A 7,761-nucleotide genomic window follows, 5' to 3' on the forward strand; every position below is an offset into this window, starting at 1 on the left:
AAGCAAATTAAATAAAATTTGGGATTTTGCGTAGGGTCAAAAATTAGTAACACAAACAGGACTGTGAAAACAAACAGGAAGAGCTACTAAGCCTAAACGAGGTTATTATGGCGAACGCGTAAATCAAGCTTGGACAGGAGACAGACAAGAACACGTCTTCCTTGTCTAGATACAACGGAGAGAATGCTGGCCGATGGTCACAGGGGATCCACGTGAGCAAGGCAGGAGGAGTGAGGAAGAGAGAATGACAGAGTAATAGGATAGAATAGTGGGAGAAAAGAAGGTAAAAGAATAAGAGAGAGAAAAAGAATAAAAAGATCGTATATATATTATTAAGGTGGTTACTCACTCTCTACGACAGAAAAGCAAAAGTTATATTCATAACTGAAAGGACGGAGGTGGGTAGTCAGCACCAGGATTGCTAGAAATAAGAGTCAGAACAACTCTTAGCCACGTGAGAGCACTTTTCGAACGACTGACAGAGGAGATATGTTCCCTACGGCAAGCGAGATGGAACCATACCAGTGCTGATTTCAGATCTAATTACTTTTTACTAGTGACCCATAATTCAGTCGCCGGGAGTTAAAATCTGAACTCACCGTGTCCGTCTTATAGAGATCACTATAGGAAACAATGACTGATTTCGAAAATAGTAAGGAGTTAAGTATTTATATATATATATATATATATATATATATATATATATATATAAGTAAGTTCAGTTAAAGGTTATAAACCTCATTAATCGATAATGACATCCAATTAATATCCTGGTTTATTACCTATTATAAAAAGTATTGAATATTATATTTAGTAATTGGATGAACCGGTGTTTATACATATTTTAAAGAAAATAAGAAAATAGAGAAAATTAAATTAATAATTATTTATTAATTACAAAAGCGGACATCATCTCTGACAGCAGTTTCAGTTCAAGACTTTAGAAATTAATTAGTATAATTAAAAACATTTTAAATTTGAATCTCATCGGAGGCGGGAAAATATGTACTCTTACATTTTCATATTATTGTGTGTTGAGTGTAGGGAGCAAATCTACTAACTGGTGAACGTTTGTAAAAAGAACATGGTATAAAACTTTACAAAGGTGGGAAAAGTAGTATATTTATAGAAGTTATTATAAAAATGAAAAAGATAAAGAATAAGATATGGTAATAAACCATATATTATATCTAAAGTACACACACACACATATATATATATATATATTATATATATATATATATATATATATATATATGTAGTGAGAATTTACCAGAAACAAAAGACGAAGACGAGTGTGTAAACAACAAATAGATATTTCAGTTTAATGCTGAGCAAGTGAGAAAGTTTTTTTACGTTTCGAGCCTACACTCTTCGACAGAAAGGAATACAGAAATAAACAAGGGGAGACAATTATAAATATAGGGAGAATTCACAAAAACAAAAGACGAGGACACGTGGTGTAGACAACAAATAGATGTATTAATATAACGCTCGGGAAAAAGTCTTTAACGTTTCGAGCCTACGCTCTTCCACAGAAAAGAACACAGAAAGAAACAAGGAGAGAAAATAAAGAATATTAGTGGCTAGCGATCCATCATGGTGAAGGCCGAAGAATGAGATACATGACGAATGTTATTGATTGTAAAACATGTTTAATGGCCTTGATATTTTAAATACACGTCTCCCTTCAAGAAGAAATAATAGTACAAGACATAGAAATAAAATAAATGCCTGTTTAGGTTAACATTGTGACCTTGTCCGTGTGAATTACTGCAATGATGAACTGCGGAGAAAGGGGATGCAATTTATATTCCATGTTGCTTTTATGAAGGCTGAGTAAATTCATGACGATTCTGAGACTAGGAAGTAGGGTCAAGAACTGGGACGGATGAGGATCGGTTGAGTGGCTACAAGAATTTGTCAAAGTCTTTCAGAAATTCACTGTGCCTAGGATACATGTTAACCACTTTTAGAAGGGCTAGGTTTCGATATTTCAGCTTTAAAATATCTCCTACATCTTACGGGTACTCATATATTAGCTGTAACACCGTTTAATCTAAGATGAGTACTTTCCTAACACATATATTCCTATTTACACCCAGATACCGCGCTCTACCTAAAGTTAGATACTCTGACGTGAATATATACATAGATTCTTTTATTTTTTTAACCTGTTTCAGTAATTTCACTGTGGCTATGATGGAGCACGGCCTGTAGTCGAACAAATGGACCCTAGGGCTTATTCTTTGTAAGGTTAGTACTTATTCAATCGAACTCGTTTGCCGAACCTCCAAGTTATGGGGACGTTAACACACCAACATCGGTTGTCACGCGATGGTGGCGTGACAAACACAGACACACAAATACATACATATATACCTCTACTATTTTTATTCTATTCTTCTTTATTTTTATTATTATTATCATTATTATTATTCTTTACCCGTTGCCTTTGTCTTACTTTATTTCATTCTTCCCTCTCTCATACACACTCACAAAAACCATTTAGGATATATCTGTCATTGGATATATCTGTCATTATCTCGTCTTCTATTTTATTATTTTTATTATTATTTTTATTATTGTTTTCATTTATATTTTTATTATTACTATTTTATTTTCTTTATTTTATTCTTATTTTCCCTTTTACCACTACCTTATTTCTAATCCTTTCCCCTCTCTCTCTCTCTCTCTCTCTCTCCTGTCTCTAATATACCCACTCACAAAACCCATTCATGGCCATCGTATATTCTTGCTATATATACAAATTTACAATATGAATACATCATCCAGAACATTGCTAAAACATTGCATGGATTTACCTGAGATTTTTAATAAAAGCTTGTACCTTTATGGAAGTACCGACCAGAGTTGTGAACATTATTCCCCAGCTTATATTCTTCTGAATACTTTTACACTTTATTCTTCTATTATAATCCTTATAGACTTTGAATTTTATTTCGTGTAAACTGTAAATTTTCCCCGTCTAAAATATTCATGCCTTGTCTCTGACGGAATACCCAGTCTACAGACATGCTAACCAACCACGTGGGCTATCCTAGAAACAACCGTAAGACTTCAAATTCTTCTTACCCTAATTAAATTATTCTCAATGACTTGAGATATTCTTTCTGCCTTGGTTGTGATTTTCTCTCTAATTTAATATGTACGTATATATATATATATATATATATATATATATATATATATACTACGGGCTTCTTTCTGCTTCTGCTACTGATTCCATTCAGGAAGCTCTGTCGGCCCGGGGCTATAGTAGAAGACACTTGCCCAAGGTACCACGCAGTGGGACCGAACCCCGAACCATGTGGTTGGGAAACATGCTTCTTACCACACAGCCACTCCTGCACCTATTATATGTGTATTATGTTCATTATTCTTCAGAACAGATATATGAAACTATGTAACAGAAAGCTGCGAAGTGGAAGTATTCCATTTAAACACTTATTTTTGCTGATTCGATCGTAGAATTTACATAATAAAGGTTTTACGTAATAATGGCTGGCAAATATACAATTACCTCTGTGTGTGTATAAATATGTGTGTGTGTTTGTGTGTCTGTGCTTATGTAGCATACGTAGTAGATATATAACCAGGATACATTTAAGTTCTGGAAGAATATTGAACAGATTAGGAACAGGCTTTTTCAATTTTCTACATTTATTGTGCTCTCATCAGGGGTGGCTATATCATATTGACGAATACCAGGAGGTACGGAGAGCTGGAGCCAAGCTACTTCAGAAAAGCATTATCGACATTATATGTTCAACCGAAGTCCAAACCGGAGTATTAGTGGCATACGAAACTGTGCACTCTGAATGCATATTAGTTGGAGTCACCTGACCAAAACTCCTAGTATAATTGCTGTGTGTGTGTATATATATATATATATATATATATATCCGTTGATCCATTCAAAATGTGACCGCGTGTGTACCGTAAGCGATTTTTTCCTTCGTCTTCCCTTCTTTGGATCTTTCCTTTTCCTATGTTTCTGACGAAACGTTAAACCCTCCTTCTTTTCTTCTTTCCTCAGCGTCCAATAACACTCTACTTGTTCTACGTCCTCGCTTTCTTGTTTTCTGTTTGTGTTTTCATGTTTGGATTAACTAGAAAGCACAAAAAAAAACACAACAACGCGAGGACGTGGAACAAATATAGTATTATTGGACGCTCAGGAAATAAGGGAAGAAGGAGGGTTTAACGTTCCGAGCGGAGCTCTTCGTCGGAAACATAGGAGAAGGAAAGATCCAGAGAAGGGAAGTCAGAGAAAAAAAAATCGCCAACGGTACACATGAGGTCACATTATATATACTAGCTTTATGACCCGTCTTTGTCGGGTCATAGTGCTAGTGCATGTATATATGTGTATATATATGTGTACATATTACGTGTACATCTATATATATATATATATATATATATATATACACATAAAATACAAAGTTATATCTTGATATCGCTAGTGATAACAACACTGAAAATATATAACAGACTGGAATTGTAGGACTATTCAATTTCTGCACGCTAATTTTATTTTTAATTTATTCCCATTCATGTGAAACCACTTATTCAAGTTCAAGTCATTGATGCAATTTTATACCAATTGCTATTTTTACTATTGTTATGTTACGATTATATTGTACTTTAGTTTGATTTTAATTATTACTTACTACATATAATTCAATTGTTATTTTTATCTTTAAATTTTATTGTTAAAGTGAAAGTATCTGACATAAAATAGAGAAATGTTTTTGTTTCAGTTTTAACACGTAATACTGAAATAGTGGAGAAGATATGGTATTGCTATGGGCTCGCCCTAGGCAAGAAGTTGAACATTTCTTTGCCCATGAAACTACATCGACCCTAAGTAAAGCATGTGTAAAATTTGAATGAAATTGGTTGTGTAGTTCTCAAGTTTTAGGGAAACACACAGACAGACACACACACATTCTCAAAAATCGTAAAAAAATAGGGATTTTCATAGAAAAAAAGTCATCTTTTTGATGTAAATGATCTTTGGTCTTAACATGGTCCGATTTGCATTTTTTCTTCTATCATACTTTTAATTTTGGTCAACTTGCGCCGCAGGGTCTCGGAGGAGATAGTGTTAGTTGAAGGCTACCAAACCTGCCATACACAGACAACTTCAGCTTTATATATATAGAAATTTAATTTTTACCAAATTCATTCCGAGTCAGAAAAGGCGCCATTTATGTTTACTTGCTTGTAAAGAGTAAATAGGTATTTTTTTGTTTGCATAGCCAAAAGAAATTAACAATTCAACTAAACTTCGCTTTTTCCCCATTCATAAATTCACTGCCCTTGCGAAACTCACACCCTATATCCTTCCATCACATTCCAAAAATATGTTATGTTCTTGACACATAAAACAAATGAAATTAGATGTTTCCTCTTTTATATTTTCTTGTCAAATCATGAATGAATAATGTACACGTCAAACCATAATCGAATAATTGCTTTTTTGATGACATTTTAGATAGCTTCTAAATTTGATTTATTATTTAGTGTTTATAAAGTTATTTTTATATATTCTTTTTAGATTTCCTAACCTTTTTCCTTATATTTTCCTTTTCCGTAAATGCATACATTCAGTGGTCAAAATTCAAACGGCGAGCTGGCAGAAACGTTAGCACGCCGGGCGAAATGCGTAGCCGTATTTCGTCTAGCGTTACGTTCTGGGTTCAAATTCCGTCGAGGTCGACTTTGCCTTTCATCCTTTCGGGGCCGATAAATTAAGTACCAGCTACGCACTGAGGTCGATATAATCGACTTAATCCGTTTCTCTGTCCTTGTTTGTCCTATCTGTGTTTAGCCCCTTGTGGGTAATAAAGAAATAGGTATTCTGTCTGCCGTTACGTTGTAAGTTCAAATTTTACTACCCCTTTATTTATTTATTTATTTACTACCCCTTGTGTGTAGTAAAGAAATAAATACTTCATTTCCAACGTTACTATGCCAGTACTATAACATCAACGTTTTTAGTAATATTTACTAAATTTTACGGGAAAGGTTTTTAATCAATGAAATTTTAGTGTAAGGATAACAATGTTTATTTTCGTAGAAAACCAGTAATAAGTACTGTGTAACAATGTCTTTCTATATTCTTAACCGAGTGTTATTTCTAATACATATGCTCTGTGATGAATAATATGAACAGTTCTATATTGGCGATTGGTTCTCTTGACTTCACACCTTATCTGTTTCACATTTATGTTTTTGAGTTTCTACGTGTAAATGTTTTAGTGTTCAGAAACATTTTAGCGTCATTTATTTCACTTACGTGTTATTGGCGCAAGTCCGAAATTTCCTACTTTTATTTAAAGATAATTTGGGGTGAAATGTATTGCTAATGGCAAGGAGGCTCGAGTGATTTTTGCTTGTCTCATTCCATTATTCTATTAATCTTTTACTTCTTTCAGTCACTTGACTGTGGTCAGGCTGGAGCAACGCCTTTTTAATCGAAGAAATCGACATCTAGACTTATCCTTTGTAAACCTGGTAGTTATTCCATCGGTGTCTTTTGCCGAACAGCTAAGTTAGGGGGACACAAACACACCGACATCAGTTGTCAAGTGAGGTGGCGAGACAAACTCACACACAAAGACACACACATACACGTAAAGTACCCCCAAATATATCCAAAATAGAAAATCTTCGGCACATCTCGAGACACGTGTGATTCGAACTAGAATTTTCCCGAAAAAAATTTTATCCTACATTAGTTTTAAATTTAATAGTGTTCACTTCCGAATTCTCTCACTCTGTGAAAGTTTCTAGTTCGAATCACACGTGTCTCGAGATGTGCCGAAGATTTTCTATTTTGGATATATTTGGGGTACTTAGGTCTGCCCAGGACTTAGTGCTTGCTTTTTCCATGGGTATGAGTAAGTATTTCACTTATATCTCACGTATTTATCACTGAAGAGGGGAAAATTCTTATGAATTAACCCCGAAATTGGGACCAATACGGTAATAATGGATTTTTTAGAACTTTCTATCGGTTATTGACAATTTTGTCTTTTTTTTCGGCATATTTGGCATTAGAATTTTTCTTTTGCCCTTATTTTGTAAATTATTTATAAATTTAACCTTTAAAGGTACTTTTTGATATGCTGGCCATTGATAAAAAATTTTTCCCGAAAGAAATTTTATCATACATTAGTTATATATATATATAAATATATATATATATATATATATATACGACGAGCTTCTTTCAGTTTTCTTCTACCAAATCCACTCACAAAGATTTCGTCGGCTCGATGCTGTGGTAGAAAACAATTGCACAAGGTGCCACGCGGTGGAACTGAACCCGGAACCATCTGTTTGGGAAACAGTCTTCTTACTACACGGTCATGCTTGCGCCTATAATCGAATATTGTGTAAAAATTCTTTCACTAGATACTGAGGCGCATATCTTTACTGGGCGTCAGTACCACGAGATTTTTAGAAAGAACGCAATGAATGACATACAACTTAACTACAAATATATTAAGTTACACCACGGTGGTTGTACCGAAGTTAGCTAATACCTTCTCAACAGATGATTATTCAGTATGTGGATGGTGTATTTTGATAAATGGAATTTGACAAGCGAAAAATCTATCAGGCCACCGTAGTTTTGACAACACATAGCTTTAAGAAACAAACCTTGAGCACGTAAATCCGTTTAACCACAGCGAGTGAAGAAGCATAACTTCCTTTCCGCAGTAA

The sequence above is a fragment of the Octopus sinensis genome, linkage group LG2, assembly GCF_006345805.1.
Source record: "Octopus sinensis linkage group LG2, ASM634580v1, whole genome shotgun sequence".
Lineage (NCBI taxonomy): Eukaryota > Metazoa > Mollusca > Cephalopoda > Octopoda > Octopodidae > Octopus > Octopus sinensis.